The 13,997-nt window shown below is 42.4% G+C and overlaps 1 protein-coding gene across 4 annotated transcripts in view; it reads right to left on the reverse strand.

Annotated features, from left to right (window-relative positions):
• The window catches only part of HIPK3 (homeodomain interacting protein kinase 3), a 111,935-nt gene that overhangs the window by 68,298 nt on the left and 29,640 nt on the right, over positions 1–13,997 (reverse strand). For 3 of the 4 annotated variants that reach the window (XM_075755258.1, XM_075755257.1, XM_075755254.1), the window contains exon 1: positions 6,486–6,626. The exons of the other annotated variant lie outside the window; for it this stretch is intronic. The gene's annotated coding sequence lies outside the window, so the exon portion shown is untranslated. Of the gene's footprint in view, positions 1–6,485; positions 6,627–13,997 lie in introns of those variants that run through there. 4 annotated transcript variants of the gene reach the window in all.

Consider the following 13,997-nt stretch of genomic DNA (forward strand, 5'->3'; position numbering starts at 1 on the left):
AAAACTTTTCAACTGTAACAGACAGATTGTAGACAAACAAGCAATTATAATAATAAAAAAGAAGAAAACACAGAATAATTGAAAGAAAAAGGGTAGGAAGTAGCAGATGACCGAAGTTTGTAGGAAAACACAGGAAGGGGTTTCCAAGGCAATGATGCACATTAACAGCTTTTCAGTCAAAGAGGCAGAAAGACATCTTTCAAGAAACAAATAAAAAGCCTTCTGGAAATTGTGCAAGTTCCACCAATTGTTGTGTACCAATACAGGCAAAACCTGCATCATACGGAAGAGGGGAAAAAATGAGTACATTTTACTCAAACTACTGGAGTAAGGTAAAGGTTAACATACCATTTTTTGTAAACACTGACAAAGGACAAAAACAAAGTATTAAACAACAGAGACTGTGGAAACAGGAGAGAAGAAATACGCTTTCATAGCTACATATGAAAAAATAAATTACTGTTGTAAAAGTAAATCACTAAGGTTTCAGATAAAATTGTCCATATAGATAATTTTTATGAATACCTGATGGTAGTGGTTATTCTTATCTTCCAGAGGGAGCTTACAACACCAGTAAGAGAAAAAAGTTTCTTTGCTTTCCTTATAATAAACTTTACATCAATTATTAGTAGTGAAGTTTGTTTCCTCTCTGCACTCTTGCATTTCTGTGACAACCTTCTCATTCAGACCTTGACCCTATGCTAGCTCCTTTCTGTGGGCAGGCACTTGGTTCAGTCCGTACCAACAGGATCAGGGAAAGGTTCAGATGGCAGTTCACATCCAAAGACTCTGGGGAGGAGTCCTGGAGGGATGGGGCACACTAATAAAAGCAACGAAGATGCTCCAGCCCTACACAAAGCACAGCTGCACCAGTTATCACAGCCCCAGCTGAAGTTGTTCTACCAGCAGTTTTCCTGCCCAGGGACCAGTTTTGCTGTCTCACTTTATCATGCTTCAAGGCGAGCACGGAGTGAGGAGATCCACTTCCAACTCAAGATTCACCTTCTAATCAAGAGTCAAGTAAAACTAAAGTAAAACTCCTAAAATAACCCAAAGCAAGTTGTCTCAGGTACTTGCCCCAAGGCAAGGCAACAGCCAAGCTTCAGCTTTGTGATAAAAATCTTGTCTCACCCAGCAATTTAAGTTCCTGCCAATCTCATGCCTTGGAAGTTAAGTGTCCCGGTCACGTAAAACCGGCTGCAGGACAATACAGTGCAGTAACCTAAAGGAGCACAGCCTCCAGCGCAGAGAAGGGTAACAGACACTCAGGTGGGAGGATTACAGAGCAGTTTCTGACAGGGAAAGTGGCTGTGAGCATCTCCCAGCTGTGGGCATCTCCCATCTATTTTAACAAGGACATTAATGGGACTCTGCACAGGTATTAGGACCTGAGCTTTCTTGTCCCCAAATTATCCACTGCTTGTTCTGAATGGGTAGTTACTCTGGTGCTGTACATATTCAGCAAGTAATGCTTATACAAATATGAAGGGATTTTCATTTGACAATAGCTGACTTTTTACATGAAAAGCACTAATATTTAATTTGTAACATGCTTTAAAAAGCACTAGAAGAGTTTTCTAGAAGGGTTAAATTAATTTAGCAAGAATGGAAAGAGTCACGAGTTTAAGATTACTGATTTTAAAAATAGTTTTTTTGACGGGAATGTCACTCATCACGTGCAATAATAATTCTCTGTCCATAAGAATCCAATTACTTTTTAAATATTGAGATAGTTGCTATAGCTTTGGTCATACTAAAAATAGATGAAAATATTTCTTATATCTGTTTTATCTTTGGATATTTCACTGGGTCTTATTTTATTGCTGTGGTTTAGAACTTGAACTTAACATTTTTCTAGGCTTCATCCTGTTATACCCAAATATTGTAGGGCACAATAGAGCTGGAGAAAAGGCCATAGTTTGAAAAAGGAATATTTTCTAATTTTTCCTGAAAATGCAAGCTGAAAAAAAAGTTTACATAGAGCTGGGATGATTAGATATGTAAAATGAATAACACAGGGAGAGACATTTTGAAATTAAACTGATTTCAAGTCACTGAATAAGAAAAAAAATCAAAACTAAACTACTTGAATTGACTTGCCTAAAACACACACCAGTTATTTGGCTTTTCTTCCATTTTCAAGCAAAATTGCTACGCTGGAGATTAATGTCATTTTGTCAGAAAGTTACCCACTCTCAAAATTGAAGTGGAACATTAAGACACTATATGAAAAAAAAACCCACAGTAACATAATGTGAAAAAAATACTATAAACTGTACAAACATTATCCCCAAACTGCATCTAAAAAGACTCACACCAATTCTTGCCATCTTTTCCAACATTCACTATATTGAAATAAAACAACTGAATAATTAAGGGGGGGAAGAAAAAAAGAAAGTACGTACCCCATAGGAAACACTACGCTATCAAATAAAGTCACAGACTAAAACCCACTTTCACAATTGCATATTGTTCCTCTGTTCACCTGTCACTCAAAAGCTAGTGCTCTGAAGAGAAACAGAGCTTCAATCTCTCTAGAAATCTGTAAAAGAGATAGAGATGCTAAATTAAAATGGTCTATAGAGGGGGTGGGGAAAGCCAAGCACAGGTAACAGGATTTTCCAGGCATTATGCTTCATTATAGGTTATTTCAGGTCAAATACAGGGTGTTCACTGCCTGTAGAAGTCAGAAAAGGTAACCCATTTCATACCACTAGCTATCGAAAGTTGTTTTAAATATAGTTAACAACATCACAAGGTAAGGTGCACAGCACGCTCATCAGCCATCTCTAACATGCTCAGTGCTCATCCTTGCTAATTTCTTCATATTTAGTTTCAGAACTCTGGTTGGGTTGTGCATGAAATAGTTTCAGATACCCAAAGATCCATCTCATACTTCACCCGAACAATGATCTTTTCTTCCAAGACCTGGGTTGAAAGTAATACATTATGTTCCACTCCATCTCAGATTTTCAGTCAAGAGATCTGAAGAAAACTCATATTTCAATGACTCAGGAACAGAGACATTAACTCAGTAAAAGCTCCCCCAGCATCGAGCTCAACTCTTACTTCCCTTATTTTCAAAGGCAAGAAAATTTAATAGTTAGATCAGCTGAAAGTAAGTATTTGACCAGCTGTGAGTTTACATCACCCATCTACAGGAGCTTCACAGTTTCAGGGAAGAAGTGCTAAGGATGTTTTCGTCATCAAATTAATCCCATGCCAAGACTTGTGAAATTCTCCTGTAATCACACCATAACATCATCAGGGAATTGAAGAAACTCAGCAAACACAAAAAGGTACAAACAAGCTTTTTCAAGGTATGAAAGGTGGATACTATTTCACAAAATTCAAAAGTGAATGCGTAACTGAGGAGCGCTGGTATCACCACGAGGACATCCTACTTCCACATTTCTTCTTCCCTCGATGGAGTATCACCAGTTGATTACCAGGCCTGCTCTACCTGATTCATACTTCTGTTAGTCACTAGAGCAGTTTACCTCAGCTGTAACACTTCTGCATATGGATGGAAATAGTTATGTATTCAGTGAAGCTAAGGCTTTTCTAAAAAAAAAAAAAAAAAGCATAGATGTTCTGCTTTTTTCCACAAAGTTCTGTGCAGAAAGCAATACTGCCTACAGTAACTATTCTGTATGCGCACAGCAGTTGTATGCATGCCACAATACCTCACATTGCAATAACAAAATTTAGCTCAACTAAAAGTAGCTTTCCTTCTGTATTTAACATTCCTCTGAAATACATGTTCAGCCTCAAATGACAGTGCTGCACCCATTAGCAATGCTCTTCTTCCCCCACTCACACATAAGAAAGCCAACAAGAAAATTCCTGTTTCAAAATGCACTGGTTTGTCAAAAGAATCTTTGTTGCTATAATCAGCATACTGGCAGAATGGAAACTACAAGAAAAAGAATACATACTGTTAAAAAGAGAACTATTCTAAAACCAAGAAGCATGCAATCCCTTGAAATAGTACAGAGAGGTACATCCCTAAACCCACAAGCTTGGAGAAGCACAGGCAGACATTCCTACATGTTTAGGGTGGGATTTTCACGAGAATTAAGCATAGTTAATTCTGTTCTACCCAGGAGCTGGTAAGCTAACACTCTGCCTCTAGAAGTGCTGCTCAGCCTCCCATCCGCTTTAACGGACACAATCAATCTGACAGATGCTTCCTGAAAAAATCACCTCCAAAACAACGTTTTGAAACAACTGCTATAAATTGAAGCCCACCACAAGAAAAGCAGCACACACAAATTCTAACATTTCTATCAGTTGTGTCAGCTTCTGCAAGAGGAGTTGAAAGCTCACTCTTCCTCCCCACACCCTGTCTTTGTCTCCGCCGTCTCGTTATGCAGGAGCCGTTCTCATTTCCCTGTTTCTGTAGGTAGTTGTTTGAAAGATAGGAGGGAGGAAACATGCAAACGCAAAAAACCTGAAACAAAGAAAAATCTCAGGCACCAGCAGAGACTCCAGGTCAGGGGCAGTTTCCTGAGCAATTTTTTAATGAAACTTTATTCCAGCTGATGGAATCTCTCTGATTACAAAGTATCCTCAAACCCAGACAGCCACGCACCACCACCACAACCCAAATTAGAGCATATACCCAAACGTATCTATGAAAAAATAATTTACAAGCACAACCGATGCCACACCCTGAGCAAGCAGCAGAACCCGCACTCCAACAGAAGCCCCTGGTAATAAGTACATTAAATGAAAACTCTACCTAATTCCTGTTTTACATGATTATAAACATCACCTCACCATGCGCTACCATAAATGGCTTGCGGCAGCACAGATAAAGCAGTCACCGCTGTATGGGTTTTCTCCTGGTAAGTCCACGTTAACACCTTGCTCTATTTATCTGCGATCTCACCATGCCACTTCGTAATACAGTCTTGCCCTATTTTCCAGATACTTCATTAATCTCTTCACTGGCTACCACGCTTACTAGACAGTTACTGGGTGAATTTAAAACTTAGTTTATAGAAACCTTTAACAAATTAACTCTGTTACAAAATTATTGTTATGTCAGAAAGCACATCTTCACAGTCCAGCCAAGCTTTTCTACCTTGTGTGAAGGGTCCTGCTCTCGAGAGCACGGACTTTTTGCAAATGATGTAATGGGAGGTAATACTGGGGGGGGAATCATCACAGAAATATGCATTGTTATCAACAACTACAGCTGTACTTAATATATTTGTCTCTCATTTTAATAACACGTTTTCCCACGATTTAGAGATATAAAGTATCTGAAATAAACAAGGCTATACGCAAGCAGGAAGATGCAAAAACATGAGAGCACCACATAATTCCTGGGAAGGCAAGCCTGGGAGCTCAAAACAACTTAGCAAGTTAACAAAAAAGGAAACCATCGCAGCTTTTGGCACTGACATTTTAAGTCAGACGCAACAGTTAGTAACAAAAGTATAGCCTCAAAAGAAAGATATATATATAAAATTATGTAAGCACATAACACTGACAATTGAGGGCTTAGTAAACATAAAAATTTATATTAAGAAAAATCACTATTTCCTACAGCGTTAAACACATCTGCCAGTGTTACAATTGATACCACGATGAATCAAGAACCAGAACAACCCCAGCACAATCTCTGCTGCAATCATTACGTTAAAGCCACCAGCAATAACCCCTCCGTTTTTACAGAACTAGCTCTTGGGAACTGACCAAATTTTAAAGCGCCAACTTCCTTTCCAGTTGTTTTTATTTATACCGGCCCCTCAGCACCATTTGCTCCCCCCGCCCCAGCACCAACTTCCCCCACAGCGCAGAGGCGGGCAGCCCACGGGTCTCTTCTCGACGTTCAGGGCGAGGGACTGCGGCCGGGTCCCGCCGGGGCTACGAGGAGCCACCGCGGCGCAGGCAGCCGAGAGCAGGACCCGTAACGGGAGGAGCCGCCGCCGCGCCCGGGCGCCACCCGCGGTACCCCCCGCGCGGCGCGGGGGAGGCGGCTGCCGCCGGCCGGGCGGCCCGAACGCACCATACAAGGAGGAGGCGGCCGCGGCGCGCCCGGGAGAAGAGCGGGGCACCGCCGGAGCCCGCCCGGCCCCGCCGCCGCCCCGCGGCCGGTAACGGGCGAGGCGGGCCGCCACGCCTCCCCCCGCCGAGCGGCGGCGGCCTCGCCCGGCAGCCGGGGCCGCGCCGGCAGGCTCGGAGACAGGCGCTTCCCCAAGCCGGGGAAGGGGAAACTTCGGGGACGCGGCGGAACAGGCGCCGACGAGGGCGACGGGAAGGGGAAGCGGCGCTGCCCGCTCCCCGCCGCCGGGCTTCGGCAAGGGCAGCGGCGCACCGAGCCTACGCGGTGGGCAACAGCCGCCGCCGCGCCTCGGGGCGGGGGGCAAGGTCGGCCCCGGCCCTTCGCCCCGGAGCCCCTCGCGGGAAGGAGACGGAGGCAGCGCCCCTCTCCGCCCGCCGGGGACGGCCCCGCTCCTCTCCCGGCCGCTCACCTTCACGGATCGGGCCGCACTGGCGTCCGAGGTGGAGCTGGTGCCGCCGCCGCCCTGGGCATGTCCGGGAACGCCACGGGGAAGCGCCGCTTCGGCCGGGCTCAGCCCTTCACGCCCGCCGCTCCTGCCGCCACCGCCTCGGCCGCTGCCATCTTGTCCTGGCGGCTGGGAGGAAAGAGCCCCAGCTCAGCCCGCTCGGCGGCCCGGGCCTCCGCCTCATCTTCCCGGGGAGGGACCCAGCCCGCCCCCGGCCGCCGCCTCCTCCGCCTCTGCCCGCCTCCGCCGCTGCCCTGCCCGCGGCGGCCTAGAGGCGCCCGCCGCCGCCCATCGCCCCGGAGCGGCGAGACGAGCCCCCGCCGAGCGCCGCGGAGGGGACCTGCGGGCCGCGCCGCACCGAGGCCCCGCTCCGGCGTGCACCGGCCCCGCGCCCAGCCTGCGGGGCTCAGCCTGCGGAGCCCTCCCGCCCCCCGCCCCGGCCCGGCGCCTCAGCGGCAGCGCCCCCGCCCGGCCCCGCCGTGCGACGCCCGCCGCAGCCGGGAGCCGCCCCACGCCACCGCCCTCCACTGCCTCCCCTCTCCCGAGCGCGGCGAGCCCGCAGCCGCCCCGAGCCCTCTCTCAGCCCCCTACGCGCATAAACGAAACTCCTCCACCGGTCAGAGCTGCCCTGGCTCGGACAAAGCCGGGCGCCGGCGCTGTAAGTAACACCTGGCGCTTGTCCTGCCCTGTCGCGCCGATGAGGCGAGGCACGTGTGTGGCCATCCTCTCCCCTAGCAGCAGCTTAGCGGCGGAGCAAAGGCAGGACCCTCTGCCCCTTCACCGCTACGTGCCGGTTCCGCCGGGAAGCTGTGTGAGGACCACTTGAGATGCTCCTACCGCTAACTCTCCTCTGCCCGCCGTGGGCCTCCCTGGAGGAAGGCAACCTCTTGCTTTCTGAGAGCTCCCCAAGAAGCACCTGCAAAACCCTTAATAGTGACAGCAAACCTAAAGCTCAAACACCAAATGGCACTCTTCTTCCCCATCTCGTTAGCCAGCAACTCCCATAACATTCACAGATACATAATGATGATGCATGATGAGGAAACTGTCGTCAGGGAAAAGACCTGACTCCCAAGACTTAGAAGATGACTATGTGAGAATGAACACATGAACTCCAAACTGGTTTACATGAGTGCTCTTGCTTTGTAAGATGAAGAGACTCCCTTACCCGGCCCTGAAAAATAACTGTGAAGCACCAGCTTCCTAGATCTGGTCTGCCATCTTTCCCGGACGAGCAGTCCCTGCCACATTAGCCAGATACTATCAAACACACCTCTTGCTCTGCAAGTAACAGGACGGAGCAAACGTAATGACCATTTTGTGGCCCACATTACAGTTCAGCATTTTGCCTTGCTCAACTCTTGACAAAATAACAGGATACACCCTCATTAACAACATGCCCCTAATATTATACATCACTTAAATATTAGTGGTTGGTGGTAGGACTGGTCAACTTCTACAAACAGCATTCTTGACCCAAAATAGTATTCAGCTGATGTGGGGTGAAAAAGGAATTACTGTTTGCCTATAGTTAGCCCCAAGATAAACCCTCGGCTACAGCTACAACTGGACATCACATGCTTCCCCACCTCTTGCCAAAAATAACCAACAATTGCTGTATTTACTTGCACAACTACGTGTACTCTCCTATTTTTCTCTCACTACTTGTTCCAGTATTTTCAACACGTGTCTGCTTGATTTTAACCTTTATTTAGGTCCACTCGTTTTAATAAAGATTGTCAGGATGCTAAGTCAGAATTTAAATTAATTAATTGGAGAAAACAGAGTTATTGTATGGAAGTACTAAACCCTAACATTGGGGTTACTACCATAATACCACCAATACTCAAGTCTTGTAAGTACTGAGACATAAGTTAAGGGTGGGGAAAAATAGGTGGGTGTCAATGTTAGTAAATTATAGCTCTCAAGAGCCACTCATCACATCTTTTGCTTACTAATTTTATAAATATTAATCAAGCTTCTCTTCACACATCTCCTAAAAAAATAACATCCTACAGAATTATTCACACATTTTATTAACATATAATCTATTTTAAAAGACTTTATAATGTTGATAAACATTCTTGTTGATTACTTCACCATATAAACTCTAAAATGACTTAACAAAATAAAGCATTAAGTATATGCTGATTCAATCTGTAAGTGTATTTCATCCGCAAACATAAATTGGCATACATGTCACTCCAAATTAAACACTTGTGACCTACTAAAAAAAAAAAAATCCTCCTTCTCAGCTACTAACCAGTCTCGACATATTTTTTACAGCTGTTCTTTAGGAAATATTTCTAGCAGTTTTCTTATTTTTTACCACGCAACTTCTTATAGTTTGATAACCAAAACAATCCAAGTATGGTTGTAAACTGGAATGATACTGATCCTCTAAAAATAGACAAATTTATGAATCTAATGCTCCACTGATACATTAGCACAATTTTCACCAACTTTCAGAAATAGATTTTAATTTAGGTTTAGAAAAAAAGGGGGTGATTAACCTCTCCTGTTATACCGGTCTCTCTTTGGAGTTTTGAGTTGGCCATGTTTGCTAAATAACAGAGCCTCCCAAAGCATCTCACCACCGTCAGTTTTGTCCTCACGTTCCAGTTTTTTGCTAATCAGATCAAGCTAGACTTCCATTCAGCCTGCAACGGGAGTATCACCATTGTGTAATCAAACTCTGAAATCTCTTCAAAACTCCTTCAGTTGCTTTTGCAGAGCATAGCATCTCTTTGAAGATCCATTAGTTGCCCATACTTGGGAGCTGTTTCAATTAAAGGCTTCCTTGTCTTCGCTGCAAATTCCAGCAGTTGTTAGGACTAAAGGGCCTAAGCGGCACGAAAGGCCCGGCTAGTGCCGTTGCAAGCTGAAACGCTGAATGTCCTCCTTCAGTCAGCTACTTGTAAGGCTTACTTTGGCCACAGAAGAGTTTTTAACTACCCACAACATGTGGTAAGACTACATAGGTAAGCAAGTTTTTAAAACTCTGATGAACATTTCTAAGAGATGTTAAATACGAGTGGGGCTGAGAAGCCCACGCATGATTTTTTTTGTCATTGGAAAACAGTAAATGACTCCTTGTCCTAATTTTCTCTTGGCAGGTACATTTGTGCTGGTAGGTGACTGAGGGGTTAATATGGAAACTCCTGTTACACCTGTAAGTAATGTGGACTACTGATACCATTTGGAAGGGAGTGTTTTGTTTCAAAGTACTTAAGTAACTCTGTGGAAGGAGGCCCATGTCATTTAGATTCATTTATAAACTTCAGCATTGAAACACACACCTCCACAGGCTCTTTGTTCCTCCTCGTTTCTATACTTTTGCAGAGGATAAGCAGTGGTTAGGTATGAGAGCTCAGACTAGAAAGAAGAAACCAAAGTTATAGAAGAAGGTATTTCCAATAGACGTAATCTATTATGCAGCAAAAAGAGATGATCTGAGGACAAATGCAGGCTAGCAGCTTTTGGCAGCACACCTACCAATGACATTTTGTGCTATTTTTGTTATCAAAATCCCAAGTGTAGACACAGAAAATATTTTGGCTAGAACAATTTGTTTTACTCAAACTGCTATAAACTATATCATCAAAACACTTGTTACGGCCAGTATGAGTTGTTTATATCAGATGGACTCTAAATTCTTGAATGAACTTGAGTCCTGACCGAGGCTGTGCTATTAGAGCTGCCCAAAGGAGCAAAATCAAAAAGATAAGGATGGAGAAAGCAAGACCATACAGCTGTAATTCCATCCACCAGGCCCTTCACTCAGTCACTAATAACATAGGGTGCAATTGCGTGAAACAGCAAGCCACACTCCAAGCTTGTCACTCTGAAAAGGGAGAGAACTCGTTTCTTACAATTTTCTTGATCCGCTCCCCACACATCCAGTTAAATTCTCCCAGCGATACCTCTGCGCTGGTGTTGAACCTTCCATTTAGCAGATTCAACTCACCCAGCAAGAAAAGGGGTTTTCTTGGGTGGGTTGCATCAGCTCAGGAAAACACTCAATGAACATCAGAGCTAACACAAAGGCGGCGGTTGAGTTTTTCTTTATCACATAGGAGGCAGAGCTGCGCAGACTTCAGTTTAGTTTTCTGGATAGAAATTATGAAAACCAAACAAACCAGATGCGTGCTGGTTGGCAACGCGTTGTTGTGACCACTGAAGGTATCCAGGCTGTACTCACCTAACCTGAAGAGTACAAGTAGCAAGTACGGATCAACACAAGGAGGGTGGAATAGGGAAGGTTCTATTTCAGTATTTTTTATTTCTTTTCCTTAAACTTTCAGGCCATAGTTTTTAGTCTTTCCTACAGCCTCTCCCGTTTCTCCTAGGAGTTAAACAGGGAATTAATTTGTGGTAGGATTTCAAATTATAGCATTACTTTACTGTTTTTCACATTGGCTGAAATACTTTATGTTTAAAATATTTATCCTCCCAAAACATACAAAACTGGACAAAGTTAACTATTTTTCTATTCTCACAATTCCTTATCTAAAGTATTATTTTTTTAACTGATGTAACTGTCACTGAAATATGACTTGTATTATGAGAAACAAGCATTCAATGTGATGCATTTGGGTAAAAAACTTGTCAAGATCCAAATTCCAGCTGAAACCTATAAAGGGATCAGAGTTAAACCAATACAAAGCACTTTTTTAAAACATAAAAATTTAAATTTACACTTTCTACTGATTACCATCATATTCAGATGAACATAGTTCAAAGTTCCCCAGATCCCCTCCTCTTAGATTTGTTTGCTAGACACATCAAAAATCAAAATGACTTTCAAATTTAAAGGAAACATATACTTTGCTCTTTTTGCAAGAACTGGAAGGTCAGCTGAGAAACACTGTATTTCCTCAATTAAAAAAAAAAAAATCACACAGTGTATTTCTTTACACAGTTTACATTAAATCAGTTGCAAAAATAAGCAGAGGTATTCAAAGCACAAATTTCAGCTTTTGTTTCCACTTCATTTTTTTGCATCAAAATACTACTGTCTTTATCAAAACAGGGCCATGCTCGTGCCCATATAAATTTCTTGAAGACATTGCAGTTCCTTGTGGATCTCCTAAGGTATGCAGGAGAAGCAATCCACTTCTGTGGCTCTTCCAAAGAGGAAAACCAGACTGAAAATGGTCTTCTGCTTGCCCGTCTTTCTGCTTGTTTCTTCCTCGGCCCTTAACATCCAGTTCAAGGAACGTCACACACCATCCTGACATTGCTATTTCAAATTCTACCAAGTGTTAATGGTAACTCTTAGGAAATTAACTTGTCTTGCATGCAAAGATACCAACAGGGTGACCAAAATGATAACTCTTAGGAAATGCAGAAGGAATGTTTAAAGTCTTTTTGGTTATGTATATAAAAGCTGGCTGTAGTCTACTTGAGATGAACTGCCTCTTCTCACTTTGTAAGGAATGTTTTCTTTAAGAAAAATAACGAACAGCCAATTTTGTGCAAACTTACAGCTTTCAAAAAAACCGTAAGTGCTGGCTAAAGAAAAAAACAGCCTTCAAGAACTGTTAGGGTATGTTTCTTCACTGAGAATTAAATGAAACTGCTGGAAACCTCCTATGTTTCCTCGGATGCAACCCAACAGAAGCGGATTTGCAGAGTTGGTGCTGAGGACTTGCAATCCATACTAAATGCAACTGATGGTTGGACCACATCTTCTGGTTTAGTTTCAACCAAGAAGAATAAAGTTTGCTCATTCCTAGGCTGCTCTGCGATGCAACCAAAGCATGGTTAATTAGGATTCACAAGAGGATCTTTTTGGAAATGCACACCTCATCCAAACTAAAGCACTAATCCCCTTATTTTTACATCATCACAGAAAGGCAGTATGACTACACTATAGAAGAGTGATTTCTATGTATGGAGCAGCAGAAAAAACACAGAAGTGGAAAAATATCAAGGGTTATCTTGAAATTACATAAATAATTACTACCTCAATTTAGGATTTGCAGGACTTAAAAAAAAAAATTGTTTGTTTTCAACCTTATTGTTCTTTTAAGTGCCACAGTTGTTGAAAAAAACAACTGGGACAACTATATTTTTAAAAAAATGGCACCCTGCCAATTGTCAGAGATTATTTTATTCAGGGATACTGTGAAATGCTTATTTCTCTGCTAGTGCTCATATTACATCAATAGGTGTAGATTTGACAGACGCTCTATCACGGTGCCTTAAACTATGCTAAGTGCTTGTTATATTTCCAGAGGAACATAAAGAGTTAGAGTAAGGCAATATTCTACAGGGTAGTTTAAACTTCTTTACTGGATCATATAAACAGTAATGTATCATGATATTTTATTTTTCAGTCTATATTTTAATCTTCAGTCTCTTTTTCCTCTTTGTAAGAGCCAAAGCAGTAGATCATTCCTCACGCATACACCTTAGGAGATCCACAAGGAAAGGGTGTATCTTCATGAATCGTATCAAGACAACATAAATTTGTAGTTTGACACTAAGTCTTCTTGCAAGAGTCTTTCTAACTACCTATTTTCATGTAGTTATTAGCCTTTGTGGTGTCCGAGCGTCTTTCACATAAGTATATTTAATATTCATATTTTTTTTCTCTCTCTCCAGCAGGAAAATAATTTGAAATTATTGTTAGGATTAACAAATGTTAAATGTGAACAAATATCTGGTATGTTTCTATTTTTGAGGCACTTCGCAAGGACAAATACAGTATTTTACAGTATCAGAATACTACACAACAAAACTGTGAGAATCTGATATAATCTGAGAAAGATATATTCCAAGGCAATTGATGAAAAATAAGAATTATAACACAGAATCACACTGACAGATTAAAAAAAAAGACATTGCAGCTTTAAAATCGCTGGCATTAAAAGCTACACTTAATTTTGGAGTCAAGTAGCAACAGTAATCTGTTACCAACTTAATGATATCAAAACATTGGAAAAAAGTATTTTTACTTAACAAAAAAAAGTTAAAAACACATTGAAACACTTTTTCTATGGAAGAGAAAAATTACTTCAAAATAAAAAAATATTTTAAACTAAAAATCCGATGATATAGTGCTAATTTGCAAAATCTTTAGTAGAAAATATTGTATTTTTTATTGTTGTTTTAAAATGAGCATCATTTCTGCACCCCACACTTGAGCATATTCATAGGGTACCATCCACTAATATTACCAACCATTTAATTTTTACAGTTGAGTAATCACTTCTTTTTTTAGTGACTGATACATTGCAAGATCAAGGGTTGCAGACAGATGAACACCACAAATGTTCCAGCTGACCTCACTTTCCAAAATGCATCATTCCTACAAATAAACGTCATTAAACATAAGTGGGCAGTCAAACTACAGAATTAAAACATAATCCTGTGTTATTCAAGTGAGCAGTTGCTTATTAGCAGGTCTACTGACTCCAGGAAAACTATTGACTCGAATAAAGATTTCTGGCATTGTGCTTTTGGGACCAT

Source organism: Balearica regulorum, chromosome 5 (assembly GCF_011004875.1).
Source record: "Balearica regulorum gibbericeps isolate bBalReg1 chromosome 5, bBalReg1.pri, whole genome shotgun sequence".
In the NCBI taxonomy this organism is placed as follows: domain Eukaryota; kingdom Metazoa; phylum Chordata; class Aves; order Gruiformes; family Gruidae; genus Balearica; species Balearica regulorum.